Genomic DNA, 21,979 nt, shown 5'->3' on the forward strand with positions numbered 1-21,979 from the left:
ACTTTTAGCTTCTTAACTTTGTAATCATTTAAAATCTTTTGTTGTCTTTGTTTCATCTACAGATTGAAAACATACTATGATTAAAAAACATACTATGATCCAACAACTTTATGTGTTTACACATTGATTTACTGTAATTTTAGGGTGTTTCCACATTACCCTCAGTTTTAAAAAAATCGAAATATACTAGTACATGTGCTAATTTTTATTTTATTTTTTTACTTACATGTTTTTGGACTTGCGAATTATGGTCCCATTTTTCTAACATTATAAGGCATTTTGAGGCAATTTTCCAGGTTAAATTAACGATTCACTGCTTTTTTACAAATTAAATACAAACTGGGTTTCCACATTTGCACCCTCTCCTCTACATAAAGCAAAGAAATTAGGGTCATGTCAGTTAGAAATGATCAACGTTTAATAATGTATTTATTCCCATTTAATGGATCCACCAAAAATGAGGGAGTAATATTCTCGAAAGTTTTGAGAAAATGAAGGAAACCGAATTTCTTTGTAAACCTAAAATTGATGTTATATGAGAACCATGCCACTTATTGAGGGAACACTGATACTGGAAGTTGCCCTTAATAAGCTCTTTACTACGACACTAGCATGACAATAGTATTGTAAAATTTGCCTTGATAATGTACAGGGTGGTCCATAAGTCTTAGTACAGTGGATTATTTTGCAAACAAACATGATTAAAGTAAATCTGACTAGCGGAGGATGGACTTGGGTAATGGAGCTACCGATTGATGCATGCGTGCTGAATGGCGGCCATCTTGATGGTCGCCATCTTGGATCCAGGTTATTTTTTTCAAATGGAAAGGTAAGCATGAGACACATCAATTAACACTGTTTTTTTTTTTTCAAGGGAATGCAGTCTCGCAAGTAGAAATGTGTTATCATGTCTCGTTCCAAAGTTATGACGCCCCAAAGTCCCACCTACTAGGATATGCTTCACATGTTGCCTGTCCATTGCAACACACAACCGGAGTCTCTTAATCCAGTCCTCCTGAACCCGTAACAACACAGCGGGGGGATGCTATCACAGGCGTCCTGAATACGTCCTTATAGGTGTGCAACATCCCGAATCTTCTGATACACCAGGTGTTTTAAGTGTCCCCATAAAAAAATCAAAGGAGTGAGGTCCGAGGGCCTCGGCGACCGAACGTCCAGGAAAATGCAGATCCAAGCATTCCCGCACAGGCAGCGCACAGTGCGGTGGGGCACCATCTTGTTGAAAATATCGCGGCAAGGTGGCATCAGGGCGGAGAAGCAACGGAAACACCAACTCCTGTAAGTTGTCCAGATATCGGACACCATTTAGGGTACCAGGAATGAATAAGGGTCCTATGATCGACGTGTTCTATATGCCACACCACACCATGACATTGGCAGGGGTAACCCTCTTGCAGGGATTGATCGCATGTGGGTTTGCATCCAACCAATATCGCATGTTCTGGCGATTCACTTCCCCATCCAAATAAAAGTTTGCTTCGTCTGTGAAGAGAACGCTGGCTGGGAAATGCGGATGTCGGTCATATTGTAACAAAACCCAATTGGTGAACTTCATGCGCCGGTCTGGATCATCCTCTGAAAGGTTGTGGACAAGCTGCAGCTTGAAGGGATGCCACTTGTTCGTATGGAGAATCCTCATCACGGCCCCGCCTGTTATCGCTGATAGTTGTCTTGTGCTGCACTTTGGACTTTTCACACTCGCAGCAAGCACCATTGTGGATGCCTCCTCATCTGTTGCGGTTGATGAGGGACCTGACCGTGGTCTGTCGGCAACATTACCAGTTACACTGAATTTCCTAATGCGGTAGCTAACGGTGTTGTGGCTTATTGCACGTCTTTCGGGGTGGCGTGCGTTGAAGTCCTGGACAATCACACGACTGCTTATTTCCCCAGACAGTAGGATGATCTCAATTCTTTCCTGCTTCGTCACTGCCATCTCGCTCTACCTGCAACGAAAAGAAAACCTGCCAAATTTGGGGCATCACGTTTTTCTTGCAACGTTACTGCCATGTCGCTCTCCCTGCAAGAAAACAGAAAATCCTCAACTTTGGGGCGTCATAACTTTGGAACGGGACATGATACGCATTTCTGCTTGCGGTACTGCATTCCCCCTGCAAACAATAGTGTTAATTGATGTGTCACATGCCTATCTTCCTATTTGAAAAATTAACCTGGATCCAAGTTGGCGGCCATCAAGACAGCCGCCATTCACCACGCATACATCAATCGGTAGCTCATTTACCCAAGTCCCCCCTCCGCTAGTCAGATTTGCTTTAATCGTGTTTGTTTCCAAAATAATCCACTGTACTAAGACTTATGGACCATCCTGTAGTATTAGAGCAATTTAGCGCGTAAATAGGGATCCCAAGGCCCAGGCAGCCAAGGGAAGGAAACGACAGAGATACAGGCAAGATAAGCAGGCAAGGAAACCACAGAGCTCCAGACAAGCAAAGAGACTTGGGTTAGGTTATATCTCTCAGAGCTCCAGGCAAGCTAAGACAGTGGAATAAACAATCAAAACTGATGTTGATGAGAACCTTACAGCATGTTTTATACCCCTTCTTGATAGCGTTGGTGCTAATGTTCCTCTTCTGTCATGATCCTGGCGATGATGACGGTGCCTGTCATCTGCTTCCTCGTAGTAGTTGTAGTAAGATAGCACGTGAGTTTGTTTACAAATATAGACCACTTGAAGGATATTACAATATGTAGTAAGTTAATGAGATATGGCCTAAAATACAATTAATTTCAAAGCTGGCTTCAACGGTAGACCAAACACTACCAAAAATTTTGAAAAATATAAAAGTGGAAAGTTTATTGTAATGTATATTTATATTTTAAATTTATATCTATGAATTAAATTAGCCTCAATAAAAACTTATTTTTCTAAACTTTGTTCAAGTTTAAACTAATTCATTTTATGGTCTTGATTCATAATTAGATGATCACATCTTGTATCACTCACGCCGGTGTTCTTCAAATTATAATTATATAATTATTATGTATATACTCAAAAGTGTTAACTAATATTTTCTACTTTCATTATTCAAGAAAATATTGTGTATACTATGAATACATGAGCGAGTACATGGACCCAACGAAAATTAAAATCCTAAAGCCACCCCTGATTAACTCTTAAGTTTTAACTTGTTTAATTAAAATATTGTCAAAAGATGAGACATAGGTCTATTTCAGTCGATCGATCTCATCGACCTGAACCTTGTAATCATCATGTGTACTTCTCTAGAAAATCTCAACAACAAACTCTTGTGGCGCTTGAAAGTATGCCATACATTGTCAATAATAGACCCTAATTGACAACTTTTATTTTGGTAGAAGTAATCGTGATTTATTTATGTACTAGTAAATCCCATTGTTAACTAACAGATTAAGTTTATCTGTTAGTTTCTAATTTATAAATAGTTTCTGATGCGTGTGTTAATTGATTTTTTTTTTTTTTCGTTTTCGCGAGATGAAAGTTTCTGCCGATCAGCATAATAGATTCAACGAGCTACTTTAATTGACCTTCTCGGCGAGAATCTCATCTATTTCCGATTGAGGACAATTGGCTGTTAGCGCTAAACATTTTCTTTATTTTACTGGAAAATTCATTTATGTTTAAATTTATTCAAGAATTGAATCTTTTTCTCACACTTAGTCGATTTCGTATATCTTTTGTGATTTTCATGAATTAATCGAACTTTATTAGATTTTCACACAGAATGACACGAAGAAAATTTCGACGTCTCTTTCAAAGAATTGTTTCAATTTAACGCAGTTTTAAGAAATGACAGAAATTTTCTCTTCGTCTTGCCATATCCAGCAGGAACATAACGACTATACCCTTTATGAATTCTCACTAGTTTTGAAGGACACCAATGATTGCAATTTGACAAGCAGAGAGATACTACTAACATCAATGGATATTGGAGATAAATATTAGTTAATATTTATTCCCGTTCTCATTTTTCGTTTTATTTTATTTTTATTTATTTATTTATTTATTTATTTATTTATTTATTTATTTTTGCATTTTGTTTCTCTCTCTTTCTCTTTCTCTCTCCACAGTAGTCCTGACACTTCAATAAGCATCTTAGACTGACGTCTCTTGAACTACTTTCGGTTTATTGTATTTTTATACCATATTGGAACACTTCGGGACTTTTCATTTTAGACATTGAGTTTTAATGACTATTAAGTAATTTCTGTGAGTATCAGTTGATAACATGAAAGTCATGCTTTTCATAATATTAATATATATTTCGAAGGTGTTGTTCACGGTCTATAACTAAATTTGCACTTGTAAATATGTTTTCTTTTACTTTTGTTATATAATAATTTGTCACTAAAGTTTGAATCGTTATACAATATCTCCGAATAATAATATAAGGAATCTGGGTTCTGATTACCGAAATGATGCATGAGATAGGTTTGAAGCACCGTGAATACAATCCTGAAGCTCTTACCGTCTGGCTATGTGCTACATATTATCTACTTTTCGTTCTACTACTTTATATAGGACGCCACAGAGTTAGCAGATATCTCGAGTTCGATTCTCTCTGACGTGGATTTTCCCACATTTACGTTAACAATTCAACGGCTAGTACCTTGTGGCCTGTCACAGTATGGTCATGAGTTTTGGAAAATCCTTTTTCATCCTCTTTCCAGTCTTCACTGGAGACTAGTGGAGCTGTGCGTTAAAAAAATATCTCTCATCTCCCGACCTGAACGCGGATCTCTTCATCAGGTTAGAAGATTAGAGTGAAACATCGAAAGTTGTATAGTTGGAGTTCCATAACGTCACCAGAAATAGAAAAGAATTTGTGTACTTGGTGCTTGATGTTTCCAATATTTACTGTTTTTCATGTTGCCAGCACTTGAAGATTCCTGGATTAATTCAGTTTCTCCTGGATATCAAATATATGTTCTTACAACGAAGATACATTCGCCTGATAAACTACATACCTGAACTTGACTATCATATTAAATTGTGAAAGGACAAGGAAAGCAGATACAGAGATAGTTCTAGTCTTATATAAAAACAGTAGTAAAGAAGAAAATAAACTTTAAAAAAATAAATATAAAAATGAAACAACGCTCCCATTTCTTTTTCCAATGATTATTTTTCGCAGTTAGATCATTGGTTAGGAACTATGAGATGAATTTTTATTTTTTTAAGTGCGGAGATCAGTAGTTATTATTATTATTATTATTATTATTATTATTATTATTATTATTATTATTATTATTATTATTATTATTATTATTATTATTATTATTATTTCCTTCTTCGATAACTTTAGTAAGTTCTACCATCGAATACTTGTTTGGAATCCGTCATCATATATAATAAGAACGCAAAGAAACAACAGATTTGAATTACTCTTTACACAATCCTTCTATACGTACAAGGAAAAAGTACTGTAGCAGTTAAATAAGAAGCCACAAATATCTACTTATTTTTTGCAATTAAAGATTTAGATTTGGTGCCAAATGATACTACTGAAAGGTACTAGTTACATAAGTCATAAAGAAAGAAACTTTAAAAAATTTAACAGATTCTTGTCATACATTTTATCATCAATACATAGCAAGAAACTTCAATATACAAATCACCATTTTCATGAGAGAGCAGGTGACACATCGGATAGAAAATTTAATAACCTCCCGTTGCAGTTACATAATACATATAATACCGCTTTTGCCCTGGATAACCTCATGATTCTGTTCTGAAATGATTCCAAGAAATGCCACATCGGCATGAATCTATTCGCTCATCAGTAGATCCCATTATTCAACGATGTATGGAGATAGCTACTTCTGCGTTTCACCCACTGCTTCAAATAATCCCATACATTTTTAGCTGAATTCAAACTGGCAGATATTTTAGAAGATGGTGGTAATGTTTACTGTGTATTCACCATGAAGTTTTTGGAGAAATGGCAACACGTAGTCACTAAGAATGTCCAAATAAACATACTGGTTCATGTTTATATTAATCTGTTTAAATGCAAACTAGCTCCCCCTGTTCCTAGCACCATTGCAGAATCTCATCCAGTGTGAACCATACACTGCAGATGAAGTGCTTCATTGAGCTTTTGGTGCACTGGATGCCTTTTCTCATCTGAATACAGACAAAACCACGCCTTGACGCACTAAACAACATATTTTCCTTCCCGTGAAGTCCAGTGTCTGTGTTCATGAGCCCATTGAAGACTTGTCGCAACAAAAATTAGCCTCTTTCGTTATATATGACAGAAATTGTCTATTATGCGAAGTTGATTTTCGTAAATTAGTTGGGACATCCCTAGACCTTTCCGAAGTTTGCAATTCGCGTATTTCAAGAAACAATTTTCATTATCTACTTCATATATGTAAATAAAATGTTTAGATACAAATATTAGGAAAATGCAAGTAGTACCTACAATACATTTTGTGACAGAAAAAAGAACGATAAAATGTTTCGTATGCAGATTTAAATCACAATAGCCTTGTTTTGTTTCACGAAGTGAAGTCTCAATGTTCAGCGTTGAGTAGTTAAATTCCCTGCAGCTCTGGTAAGTATTCCCTTTTACAATATTGACAGTGAAAGAGAGTTTGTCTATATTTTAAGTCTTTTAATTTAACTGATTCTAATTTAATTATTTTACTTTAATGTTCAACGAAAATATATTTGGGAATGCTGAAGTAAAGAGTTGGAAAAATCGTAAATTTGGAAGAATTTTTTGTCGTTTTTTTCAAGGGCAGGGAAAAACCAAAACCCTGGGAAAAAATAAGATTAAATTTTTCTACGTTACACAGTCATTCGAAAACTAAATTTGAGTAGTAAATTTCATACATACTGTTGCACGAAGTTCCGTATCTACACTTGTTGCTGCCAGGGGTAAAATTCATTCTGAGTTCACACCTCTTTTCTACATACATACAAGAAAACATACTCGAAGAAAATAAGATTTGCTCGTGGATGAAAAGATACACTCAGTAGATGAGAGCTTAATTATTTAAAGTTTGGAGTCTAATTATTTCCTTTTCACAAGAAAATTTATTCCTGTTGTAACTTTAAGTCCACTGTTTATGTTAATGCACTGTTTGAGACATTATATTTACAATTTAAAATGCTTTAACAGAATTGAATGACTTTTATATACTTTATACGAGCAATGATCGAAAAAAAAAGTTTACACAGTCTATTATGGCTTATGTGGAGACATACGGTACCGTAGCTGGAAATCAACACACCTCATGATATAGGGCACTCAACATAATTTGGTGAATAACCGGTGAAGAAAATTGTCTACTTTCTCTGTGCAACACTGTAGAATATTCAATGATGTTCTGGCTGTCTTTGTTTCGTGAACACTGCCCGTTGTACCCATTTCGCGCATGCTTTCCTATACAGAAGGACATTAACCACAATTTCCTGCACAACATCATATAGTAGACCCAGCTCAGTTGATATTGAGTGTAGTGTCTTTTGTTTATACAAGGACAGTTCCAGTGTGCGAATTAGATAATCTATATTGAGGGGAATAAAATTAGGCCAACAGGACATAAAATCTGAAGCTGCAAATTTAAAAATGAAACAATAATGCCTTACTCCATATATATATATATATATATATATATATATATAATAAATAACAGATTTATTAATTTAATAAATCTACTGATAATAACTATGTACGTATATATTGTCTGACATATACACACCCCACCGAACCTTTCTGAACGTGTTTAAATGTTGTACTCACTCTTGTTCCCGTAGCTCTTTAAGGTTTATTTAGTTAATAATTCGGCGATAGCCATTATCACAAGCATATGTTAATTTTTCCACTCATATTGAAATCTTCCACTTTGCGTTATTACATACAGGTTGCAAAAAAAAAAAAAAAAAAAAAAAAAAACCTTCAGTCTTATGAAAACCACTAAAATTATCAGTTAAACCGGAAATACTTTTTTTTTTTTTTTTGTTTTAAAAAATAGATATTAGCATTAACAAATGCTGAAACAAATCTTCAATTATGCGCTTATTCACCTAAAAATCACCTTCACTAACATGTCTGCTCACTAGGAGCGTATCCCCAGCGTGTACGTTAACATATAGTTACGAGAAAATACCTATAGGTCAATCTCAGATTTTGAGTAAGTTTTACAGTTTCAAAAGTTCATTTCCGTAAACTGTAAAAGGCAGTGATTACTATGCTAATTATCACAAATTAAATGCAACTTTTGAGTTGCATACATACAAACTAGTAGGGAATGAAGACCATGTGCTAACAAAGAATACACTGGAAAATGAATAACATGTTATAACAAAACTTAAAATAAGATGATAATCGATACAAATGTAGAGGATGAATATGACATGTCCGAACTTCGCCAAGTATGGTAGAAGAAGCTATTTATTTACTCTTCTTGGCCAACCGCTAAGAACATTTATAAATCTATATGTGGTTTTGTTATACGCAATTAGTACATTCAAATTCACGAACGATGAGGAATGAAAGGTACGAAGGTAAGAGTTGCAAGTAACAAACGTAGTCATAGTAATATAGTTCAACCAAACAACATTGAAAATAGCGGGTAATTATGGGGTAAGTAGAAAAATAGCGGGTAAGTAGAAATGACCAAAACTGAATAGTTTACATAGATCATTTCGAAATACAGCTAGAAGATTAAACTTACAAGAAATGATAAAAATCAGTGAAATTTATACTGAGTTATACTGAGCATAGCTTGGGGGGGGGGGAAGCGAGCATCCCCGGTGGGGATACTTCAGCTGACTTCTTTGGGGGGGAACAAAATGAGATTGAGGGGGAAAATCCCCCTCATCCCCCCCCGGTAATTCGCACCCTGGACAGTTCACATCAATGGTTGAGGTGCTAAGTCTACCTCTGTGTCCAGAGTTATCATTAACAATGCTGATCGGACCACCTTAGAAGACACGAGATCACTTCGCTACATGTTGTCTTGAATTTGAACCCTTAACAATCTGCCTATGAATGTCAACAAGTGTACTGTTTTACCCTTCTTCTTGAAAACACCTGTAATCTTATCTTTATTTGTCTTCTAACAACTGTTGATACAATAAATCCAAGCCAACGCTTTCACAATCATTGACAAGGAGGATACATTAACAAATTGAGCTCCAAAGCACATATCTTCCCCAAGTCAACAACCCACTAAATGATGTCAGACAAGGAATAATACAGTTTTGGAAGAGTGTGTATTATCCCTTATCTCCCTTTAAGACCTATTATTTTAGGCTGAAATTCACTAACCTACAGCGAAGTGATTATCTTTATATTTATTACTACTAATAATACCTCCAAATTTAAGCGTGTAATTTAAAACAGTATGGAGATTATTTCTAATATAAAGTCACTAGTTAACGTAGATAATCTGAAATTAGCATTCGTTGGTATTACTGATATATTTAACTCTATTCCTGTTGATCCTGCTATTTTTTTGCACCCAGCAATGGTTATATCAGACTTATTAATCAGCCTGTAGACCATATTACATGTACGTTTCTACAAAATGGTATAGAGCTTGTCAGTACTTAGACACAATACTTAAAAAAAGTGCTCTTGTTTTAAACACTTATGAAAAGACATTTTTTTTTTTAGAATATTTATAATGATGATATATATATATAAGGACTTAATCACTCCTGTTTCAATTACTGTATGTACAGGTATGTTTACTATCTGATTTATACAATGGGTAATGTAACTATTTTTCTAAATTGCACAATGAGTTGCTTAGTTACTCATCCTGTAGAAAGTGTGTTATTTAACAGCAGTTTGTGCATTGAGTTGACAGAGGAACTGTTTCTATTAGTATATTTTTATATATTCAGGCAGCTTGTTATGACACCCATATAGATATATGATTTCAATATGCAAATATTCTATGATACACAGTAGATAAAATCTTTTCCATATGTAGGATAGTTGTGAGTATTACCATCTCTTTTAGTATTATCCAAGTGATCCCAAAATAATTTTAAGAAGTTCAAATATATACAATGAAGAAATTGACATCGTGTTCAATAGTTTAAATAGTTGCTTACAATTTTTGCATTTTGGTGAATTTGTAATGATTCTTATGACACATTTTTGTTGTTTAAATATATTTTGAAGTTTGACGAAGATCCCCCAGAAGACAATTTCGTATTTAATGTGACAATATAATATGGCATAGTAGAGGGACAGAATTGATTGTAGGTTCAGTATTAAGGAATAGAGTTCATCTTATGTACGTAGATTGGGCTATTTTTTGTTTAATTTGTCTACGTGTTCTTACCATAAAAATTTATCATCTAGATATATACCTAAGAATTTTACGGCGTTAGTAAGCGTAAATGCTTCATGATTCATGAATATCTGCAGTAGTTGGCGTGCTGTTCTGTGGGATAAGTGGTAATATACACACTTTGTTTCATTCACATTCAATTTTAATTTATTTGCAGAAAACCAGTGTATACGTTGAGATGTTGTAAGATCAACAATTTCTTGTAAACTATTTCTCTCTTTTTCCACTTATAACTACTGTTGTATCATATATATATATATATATATATATATATATATATATATATATATATATATATATATATATATATATATATATATATAAGTAAATAGGTAAATAAATAAAACTGCTTTTACTATAATGAAGGATACAGAAGAAAAAGCATAGTGACTAAAATTGAATCCTGTGCAACATCTCTTCTATTTATTGTTTATTGGAGTTCATTTTGCTCAGAGCTTTAATTGTTTCAAACATATGAAAAATTTGCATGATTTCTTAGGAGTGCACAAGTATAATTTGAATAATTCTAAAGCAATACTTCTAATACGAAATTCTCTATTTTATCTTTAAATGATCTTCACAATCAAATTCGTTTGAAATATTATTATTTATGTCTAGTTTATTTCTTAACCATCTTATGCTATGGTTACTTTGATATGTTTATATATCACAGTAATTTGTCTTTTATAAAACCATGCTGCGATGTTAAAATTAAGCTTGGTTTTTTAATGAAAATTAGCAGTCGTTTACATATTACCTTTTCAATAAGTTTTTAAAAATAGAAAAAGTGAAATTTACGTTATTTTCTATTCACTTTCTATAGTATTTTTTGAATAAGGTTTTGGAGACAGAGTTTGAATGCAACCGGGAATATTTCTTGAGAAAATGACTCATTAATAATGTCCGCTAATGTAGGCACGAGGTAGTTTTGAGGTGTTGCATGATGACGATTTCCTGATTATTTACAAGGACAAAAATATTTTATTGAATCTACTATTGAAACTTAATTCCATCCATAAAAGACATAAAGTTTAATTTTAAAGAAACCAGACATAGGCCCAAATTTTCTCAATCTAAAGATTTACCGGTACAACAACAAATTCTTCACCTCAGTGTATAGGAAGGAAATGATATGTAATTATGTTGTACACAAAGATTCAAAGCATTCAGACCTAACAAAAACCAATGTTAGGAAGAATATTTTTCTACGTGCTTCCCGCGTCATTTCTTAAGGATTGAAACTTCCGATCAACAAACATTTACAGTTACTAGTTAATTTAGGTAAGGAAAATAGATTTGATGTTTACACCTTAAAAAAATGGAAGAAAGACGCATGACAATTTCGCAATAAGCAACAAAAATGCTCCTCTAGAAAGTTAAAAATTTATTTCTTTACCTCTGTGGCTTGATATTTCTGAAAAACTGTGCGAAGTTGAACCGAATACAATTTCCAAACTAAAAATCTAAGGATAAGATAGCAACCTCGAATTTTTTTTTTTATTTTTATTAAATTTATTTATTGTTTTATTTTATTTTTATTTATTTATTTTTGTTCCTGTTCTAATTCTTATATCAGTATGACGAAAAGAAGCATTTCAGTTAGAGTGAAAGAAACTGTGAGGGATTCAGGAAATGAGGAAATGCTCACTTAGGTTTATCCAGATACTTAAACAGAACAGGGCACCAGATTGATAATATTATGGTACTTCATCCTTGTTATATCAAAGCGGGTAGAACTTTTTTTTTTTTTTTTTCATCCGGACAATAACTGCTACTCAATTATGATAAAGGCAAACTGAACCATAAATGGAATGGCATTATAGGTACTTATTGTCACAAGATTCTGACAAGCGAAAAGTAGGTCACAAATATAATAGTATATGATAGTTCACTGAGTCGGCAATGCGCATGTCCTTATTTCACTTAACGTTAAAGTTAATCGTTCATTTTTGTTGAAAAGTACCAACAAAAGTATTGAAGGAATTCAACACAACTCCAAATGTTTTGATGAATGACAAACTGGTTTAATTTTATGAACGCACAATGAAACTTAATGTAGGGCTAAATGCTTTTCTTTTATCGATGTTTGGAGCGCGAGATTATTTTAAGTAACGAGGGAAAATTTGGACGGTACAAGGGAACTTCTACTTAGTTGGTTAGCATCACTGACGTAACTTGAAGAAGAAATCTTCCCTACCTTACTAATATCTCAACAAGCCCTCCTGAGTAAAAACAATGTATTGCAAAACAATAGTTTGTTGATTGTTCTTCTTTCCTTATCTTTTGAGGAATGTTAAAAAACACAGCGGTTCATCATTCGCTGCAAAATAATGCCTGCGATTCAAAATATGGAAAAAGAATGAAACATTAAAATATTGGTAATAAGTTAACTCAGGACATTTCGCAGAACATTTTAAAAAAGGACATTTATAGATTTTCCAGGCGTCTTCGCAACACGCAGGACAGCTCTATGAAAAACAGTACTGTACTGCAAAAATCAGAACGTCTGGCCACCCTATAGGTACTGTAAACTGGGGTTACTTGAAAAATCTGGGGCTACTTGGAAAACTCACATTTTTTGTTTTATATGGTATATAGTGAGAGAATTATGACAGATACGTCGTTTTTTTCCAGACCAATGAAAAGTAGGCACTTAAAAGAAACAATATGGATGGTCATAAGTGCTGTGTTTTATTTATAGACTGGCCTAAAAATTCTCACAGCAATTTATAGTTGTTTGTTTTTTGAGTTTTCTGTAAATTGTCCCTGTGTTTGCTAAATATCATTGTTTTCAGAAGTTTCCTAATAAGACGAATTAGTTTTACATTTCCACTTCCTTTCTGGCACAATCTGTGGCCATTTTTCTTTTTATTTCCTTCCATTTTACTACTACTAAAAATGATGATACTGATCAGGGGATAGACTACGATGACATTATTGAAATTTCGCCTGAACCTACCTACAACCGCACAGAACAAGTTGTTTTTCCATATGACTTTGCACCAAAGAATTTCAATATGTGAATTTTTGTCGTTATCGTATTGTGTTACATTATTATTATTATAACATTACTATATGATATTTTTGCAAAGAGTTAACTTAAATGTACAGTTGTAAAAATGGTATCAGGTAATTTTATAAACCAATGTAAAGCAATTACTGATCGGATACATACATAAATTTCATAAAATTATGTAGGGTATGTTTTAATGTCTTAAGGAAATCCCAAGAGCTCATGTGTGTATTGGCATTTGCCAAACTTTCCCTTGCGTTGTTTCAAAAACTGCCGTTTATAAAAGCATATTTGCAAAAACAATTTATTTGCTTGTTCTGTAGGCCTTCAGGAAGACAAGCTTACCACTGTAGTTAGTTTAGATTGGTTCAACAATTGATGTGTTTAACTACAAGGTTGTGAAAAAAAAAAAAGTATCTTTTTTGTTTAAAACAGCGTAGGAACTCATTATTATGAAAGAAACATAGGCATGTTGCATATCAATCTTCTCAGGAAAGTGTGATCTTGCAGGTGGTTCTTTCCAAATAGTCTCATCTTTCACACAGCTCTTACTACTATAAAAAGACATATATTTTCCAAGTAGCCTCGAAAGCGGGCCTACTTGGATACAACACATTTTGGCTCCTGAGAAGCTTCAGTCTCGGTAAAATTTTGTTATGACAGCAGGAAAAGGTATCATGGAGTAAGCTCTAAAAACATCACAAGAAGAAGAAAAATTAATTGCAATAAATAACAAGGGGTAGCATGAAAAAGAAAAAAACTTTCCAAGTAACTCCAGTTTACGGTAAATGCTCAAATTATAAACAACTGCAAGTCCAAAATATTAAACATTTTATTTTTTTCAATACATTACAAAATGTTTTTCTTTTGCATAAGTAAATTTGTTTCTATCACAATATTGCGAGCGGTGATGATATTCAATGAGTACTAGCCTTCTGCTTTTCTCATTAAATTTGTTTCTGTTTCTTCTTGGATCCGAGATCCATTTGTATAACAGCAGGAATAATAAACATAAATGTCCCATATTAATGGCTATCTGAAACGTTAAGTGCTATGAGATAATTGGAACAAACTTGTATAATAACTTGGCTATAGTGTTGCATTACAACTTAAATGTCGGGATAGAGATGAGAGGTACCTAAGAGGTACGGGAGAACAATACCAAATTTATTGCAATAAATCACATACTAAATGGGGGCGTCTCCACCACGAGTCTTAGGCGACTAGAACCATGAGCAAAATTAGACAGGGTAATGAATACGAATTTAGTGTTAAAATAATTTGAAAATAACCAATGCGTTTCCATTGAGAATTGGTAGCAATAAGGGCGCGTTAATAAATAGATGGTAGAGCAAAGGAATAGCAGGTGATTTAGAACAGTCTCACCCTAATTCGAAGTAGTTCCAATCTCCTTCTTACTCATAGGTGATCTTTAGGCCCTGCCCTCGAAGTTCCATGCCTTGCAGGTCGGGATGTCTTGATGATTTCGATTATGAAAACTTGTCCGACAAACGACCATGGCATTGAATGTCGGACCCAAAGCCAGGGAGTTTCCGATGTGTCTCCCGTCGTGGTTGAGATCCAAAGACCAAGATCTTGCTCTCTCAATTGCTTTTGACCTGACTGTCCCTCTTACGTCGGAATAACATGATGGTGACACCACAAGATTTCCTGAGTGTTGTCAATTACCCAAAACTGACATTGGCCAAGTCCATGTTCCTACATGTCGTCGACTCAACACAAAGTTCTCAAACTTCCTCCTGAGCTTGCTAATGTTGTCAGGTAAACGAACCAAAAGAAGACTCACCTGAGTCAAAGTACTTACTTCTATATTCATTACTTCCTTGTTGTAACATCGTGTCGTGGATAAACGAGCGAAACGAATAATGTCTTGTAGTAGCCTGACTATGAGGGGCCAATGAGGTCGAAACAATTGAGAGAAGCAATTGATCTAACAAAGCAAATTAAAAGCGTCGCTTGTGAGACTGTTAAAGGGTGAAGGTTCTAAAGGTCGCTACTACTGTTTATTACAAATTACAAGTACAAAGGTTTCCTAAATAACAGCAAAACAATAGTTAATTTATCTTTCGATGTAAAATCAGCTAGCGACGTACAAAAGAATATTGGTGTTAACAACATCAGACATCGAACTCTTGAAGGCTACTTGGCTTCCATTGATGGCTGATTGAATTTCCACATGAAATAAAGATGTCCTAGCGGGTCCTTACTTCATATCCCGTACCACTAGCAAATAAAGTGTAGATAGATTTAAGAGTAAATTACCCAAATGGTCATTTGCAACGCTCATTTATTCTTTGAAATTGACTGTTCAATACAGATGCAACATATTGAATGATTTTGTAAACTGTGTTAATATTTGTTTGTAACATATGTTATTGTTGTTATTCTTTTTATTCATTATCTTTCTGAACGTTTGTCTTAAACTTTAATTACAGTTTATTGTTTATAATTTATTTACTAGTTTATGCACCACTAATTTTATTTATTATTAGCTTATGTTGACTATTGCTATGTATAACTTAGTGACAATAAAATTCTTCATTATTATTTATTTTTCCTTTTGCGGTGATTTTCTCAGAGCACAAACATCATTCTTTCCAAAACCATACTACTAAAATATTTAACAATTAGTGATTTTGTTATGGAAAGTTTATTAACGAAGAATAGTGTACATTAAAAATGTTCACAGAGAAGTTCTTTCTAGTTCCTTTTGCAAGAAGATAGTGGATAGTAAGAAGTGTTTTTGAAAAGTTTTGATGGAGGAAGAACACATGTGTACATTGCACACATTTTCTACCGTTATTAGGACATGCCTTTTACATAATATTTTTACAATATAAATGCTTATAATTCTTTTTTCATGTATAGAAGCCCTATAATTAAGATGTGCGAAGTTCTATTGACTACACACAATTTAAAAATTCTTCTTTATATTCTTAATTTTGATGATATAAGAATGCATCCTACAAATCAACAATAAGCATACTATTGGGAGAAGAGTTACTGATGAAAACCCCAGAAAAGATTGAAATAATTTAATATAACAATTTTTTGTAGGGGGTAGGGGATACAAGGTTACTACCTTTTGTGGGGGTAGAGATACAATGTTTTCAAAAATTTCAAAAAATCCAAGCTCAACTTAAATGGCCAATGACACGGGACCCAAAGTTTTGCACAGAAAAATATTTCACATGCTTACTGCACCCGTGAAGGTTTACCTTAGTAGAAAGCTTGGTCCAGATTGAATGAGATCTGTAGATCGTGCACGAATACAGGGTGTTTCAAAACAACACCAACAACGTTTAAGAGGTAGTTCCTGACATCAAGATATGACAAAAAGTATAGACTACCCTGGGAGTGTAGAAATTTTTCTTTCGGCCTTATGACCAGCCGACAAATTGTCGGCAAAAAGCAAAAAGAGCCATAACTCAAGAATAAAAATATCGGATCGAAATTGGATAAAAGAAGTGTTTATTATTTTTAGTCGTAGATTCTCTTAATGCACAATTGGATACTTAATGCTCAACGAAACTATAGAATTCCTGGGGTATTTTATTAAAAGTTAAATGAAAATAAACAACAATCAAATTTAATATCACAACAAATAAAAATGATAATACGTTTGTTTAAGTTAGAGGAATATTGTTAGAATTCGAAAAGAGAGATACATATGTTTGATTGGTCTACTTTGTATCAGTAGAGGATAAACTCTCGGAGGAAAAACTTATACAAACCCCAGTTTTAGAGTCTCATTGTTATGCTTTTAGACTAATGAAGACGGATGATAAATGAAAGATAATTATTGTGAAAGAATTATTGCAATGAGAGTAAAGGAGAAACAGGAAATCCGAGACTCACGGACACGATTTTGTCCATCATTAACTTTCATGGTCCTAGAACGAATGAAGAATTCCTTGCACCAGAAATGAACACCTGTCTTTGAGTCCCCATGCCCCCAACTTGGAAGAACTATAATGTCGATAGATGTATCGATCGAATAAATACTATGTGTGATTAACCAATGTAAAAAAAAACTTACTGGATCTCAAAATGTGGAATTCGTCAAGTTTTCTTCTTTAGGAAACAATAAATACGTTTTCCTTGGTCAGTTTTCTTCAACTGATGAGCAGCATCCCTCCATGGCTTCCAGACAGATTGCCAGTGGAACACCGTTCAGATGGATTTTAATACATATTATTATTATTGTTAATATATGTAAGGAAGAAAGGGTCATACAGCCAGTAGTGTTCAGAAGGTTGAGAACAACTCTTCTAGGTTAATTGTAAGAAATTGCAAATTGCATGAATTGCATGAATATAAAGACATCAATTAAATTCGATTTACGAGCCTAATGCATTATTAGTCATATCATGGATAACGAAGTCATTTAGAGTCTTCTAGTAGTTAAGGGACGGGCAAGCACATTACTACGATGCCGAAGTTCATTGGTTAATTTAGAATTTAGCGTCTGTTTTAGAATTAAGACTATATGAGATGTGGACCTACAGCTTAACGTGAAATTTGAATTACATGAGCTCCCATCTGGAATTTGAACCCGGTTCTCTCGCACCGAAGGAAATTACCCACAGACCTCATGATGTCGAAGTAAAGAAGCTCATAGTCAGATGAATAAAACATGTTGTAGTATCAGGAGACTACGTCAAGAAATAGTACATGTAACTTCAACTCATATTTAATATTGTCTAGGCAATAAAATGAGACAACATTTGCTGATTTCGTATTAGCGTATGCCACGTTACGGTGTGCAGCACTTAGCAGGAGCGTTAAACTCAATTTTACAAGACTTACGTAGTTAACAAAGTTGTACAGACTCTTTCATTGAATCACAATAACTACTTTTAACCTGTAAAACAGTCAGTGAAAGGTGTTGTAAATTAGGAAGAAATCTAGCTGGAGAATTCTCAACAGTGATGACTCCAGATTTAATTTATTATGGGGGAGAGGGCAAGTGAAGAGAAAGAAAAAAATTGTGCAGCAAATTTTTGTATACTGAAAAGGGAGTTTTGTATTACTTATGTTACAACAGAACATATCCGGAAGGGGAGATCATCGTCACCGGTTAGGACACTCGCTCTCCTTAGCCCCTCTGATGTTGTTACTGATATTTAACTTTTAAACAATTGAGAGCATCAGGTACATATTAGGGCATAAAAAGTAGAAATGCACCACAAAGGAAATGAGGTAATAAAAGTAGGAGAACTTCAGGGGTAAGAGGGAAAAAGACTATCACGTATCACATGTAATAGTCATCATTATCATCATAGATGTTCTGGCATTATTGGCAGCTCACTTGCAGTAACAGAGAAGCTTCCATTCTCACAGCCTTCAGCCAACCATTTCATTTTCACGTATAACTTTTCTTTTTTGATACTGTCGATCAAATGTAGTCTCGTTCGTCCCTTCCCTCTCTTTCCTGTCACCCTAGCATGTTCCTCATGATACAGTTACTTCTCAGTCAATATCCAAATCAGATTCTCTTCCTCTTTTCAATTACATCTAAAATTGTTCTCTTCTTCCCCACCATTTCTAACATCCTCTCATTTGTTTTCCGCTCGACCCAGCTAATTCTCCATTTTCTACTCACTCATATCTCAAAAGCTTCCAGTCTTTTTCATCACTTTGGCGCAGTATTCAGATATCTGCTCCATACAACACAGTACTCTAGATTAATTATTTTATTAGTCTTCCTCTCTACTTTTTGAAATATTGTACTTGATTGTTTTTTATTATTATTATTTTCCTCATTAATCCTTTGTGAAAATACCCTAAAAATGCTACAGTTTCTTTAGGGTTTATCGTTGTGCTGCCCACGCAACACATCCAATTGTGCATTGATATAATCTATAGCTAAAACTAATAATGGATATTCCATTTTATGCGCCTTCGATCCGACATTTTGTTCTGGAGTTATGATTGTTTTTTGTTTTTACGCAATCAATCAGGAAACATTTCGACACCTAGGTTGGTCTATGCTTTTTGTCTTAGTGTCGGGAATCACCTCCCAAACGTTGTTGGTGTTGTTTTGAAACACACTGTATATACTGTTTTTGAGATTGATCTTTTAAAAGAGGAACGAAATGAAGGGTTAGAGGGGTCAAAATTATTATGTTGGTACGAACGAAATGTCTTCTCTAACTGAGTCATTTTCAAAGGGGAAAAAAAATGGAAACTACAATACTTGTTTAATCAAGGTAGTCGCCATCTGCAACCACACATTTCTGTCATAGATTGGAATCCGTGGAAACAAGTCTGGAGTCTGCGATATGAAGAAGTTCTCAACCGTACGTTTGCGTTCGAACATCTGGGAAGGTCTTCTCTCAAAGAAACTGCTCGAGATACCTGAAGAGATGGTGATCGGTGAACGAAGAATCCGAAGAATAGAGCGGATGAGGAAGGGTTTCATATGGAAATTCATGCAGACTCCTTTCCTTTGAGCTTTATTTATTTGCGCATTGTCGTCCAACATGAGGACTTATTTCTTTTGAACATTTCTGGGTGCTTGAGGGAAAAGTATCGGTGCATTTTTGTAGAGTTCACCATAGTAATAAACCACATTGATGGTTTCGCCTCGATAGAAAAGTATATTATGGCTCAATTCCACCATAGATTACCATACCAGTAACATCATCTTGTAGATGATTTGGAAGCCATCCTGGAGAAAATCTAATCACTGTCATGACCGTTACGATTGTCGTAGCACATCCATTTTCCTCCAAAAGTAACAATTTGATGCAGGAAACTTTCATGGTTATTCCTTACACTGAGAGAACTGAACACCTTCAGATGGGTATTCTTGTTGGCCGGTGTCAATTAAATTTGCACCCTTGAGTCCAAATATTTAACCTTACCAATTACACGAAGTCACTAAACGACACTGGCATGGTGTATACCTAACTCATCTGTAATGGTACGAACACTTTTCTCAGGGTCTAGTTTTGCAGTGTTTCTGAGGAGCTCACCCGAATATGATGTTTATCGATGTCCACGCGTCCATTTTGTAATACTGAGTCATCGGAATGTTTTTACAAACCAATGGTGAATGATGCGTTTATTTGTCATTTCTGGTCCAAATTTACTGTTTATGTGTTTTGCGACTTCCTGTGTCCAAGTTTGAAGTCGTAATAACACAAACATTTAGCCGCAATTGTGTGTTCTCGATGGAACATTTTCATATGACTCTGTTCACCTACACACTGCCTCATGACTATCTAGCTACCTCAGGCATTTTGCTGGACATGTATAGAGTTTATAACGTTAGATTTGTGACCATAGTCCATTCCTGTGTTGTGTTGTTGAGATAGTTTCCCACGAAACGTCAAAGTGGACATTTCATTTACACCAGTTTAATATAATTCAGAAAGTTCTAAAATACAGAATATTTGTCATATAAAGTGTGATAACTAACAAAAATGCTTTGATTTACAAGGAATAATCTGTATGTTCCATAATGATCTTCACACCCAGTCCCAATTATAAAATAACTAGCAGAATGAATATACTTAGAATTGAAAGTATAAGATTTATGATATGGAAAGTATTTGAAAGAGATATATATGTTGCGTGCGGAATATTTATATACAATTTGAAAGTTGTGCGCCCAATCCTTTCAGATCTAACGAGCAGCAACAAAACTTTCAAGACCTTCCCTTATCTTTTACCGTGGTGGGTTGAATCTTGCAAAATTCCGTTTTATTTGCAATCTAGGATACAAGAATATCATTTTTTCAAAATTTCAAAGTTCTACTTCATTTCAGAGATCCAGAGAGCAGAAAAATTATCAATCCCCTCCACCCTTTAGTTTAGGAGTTAAACCTCACAAACGCCCATCTTCCATACAATCTAGGTTCAAGGAGATTATTTCTGCAAAATTTCCAGGTTCTACAGCATACAGTTTCGGAGATTTAGTAATGAGTAAAACAGCAGCAACGAGAGAATCTTATAACTCTGAAAGTTGAATTACGAATTTTCTTTCTTCATTCAATACTTATATTGACTAGGAGCATTGCATCTATGACAGTTGTCGAATTTGAAGCAGGAAGCATCGAATTTAAATGTTATCAAAGGTAATATACATTGAGAGAAATAATAATCAAATAAAACGTTTTTCTGTCAAATTTTCCAATCTTTCCGAAAAAAAAAATGTTTTCGAAAGTCGATTTAAACTTTTGGAACTTTTATAACTCTGTTTGGGGGTACGCTTCCTTACTGTTAAAAATCTTCAAAAATTTCGAATATATAAAGGAACAGAAGATATTTTCTACAAAGTGTCAGCTACAGTGTAGGCTACTTTTCCCCTCACACATACATACATGGATGCACATTGCTATGACTAGGCGTCTCGTTTTAGTCGGGAGAGTCCCTTTTTTCAACCGTTGTCGCGTTTTTTTTTCTGATTTTCAAACGGGATGCCTAAATGTTTCTGTTTTTCAGTAAAAATGAACGAAGTGTCCCGTAATTGTTACTCAAAATATCTATCATTAAAGCAACTTCTTATTCTTTCGTTAAAATCACTCACTATCAGGGTGGGAAAAAATCATTTTTTTAAAAAAAATCAAATTTGTTGATTTTTTTTATTTAAATCGATTT

The sequence above is a fragment of the Thermobia domestica genome, chromosome 11 (assembly GCF_964235325.1).
Source record: "Thermobia domestica chromosome 11, izTheDome1.hap1.1, whole genome shotgun sequence".
Lineage (NCBI taxonomy): Eukaryota > Metazoa > Arthropoda > Insecta > Zygentoma > Lepismatidae > Thermobia > Thermobia domestica.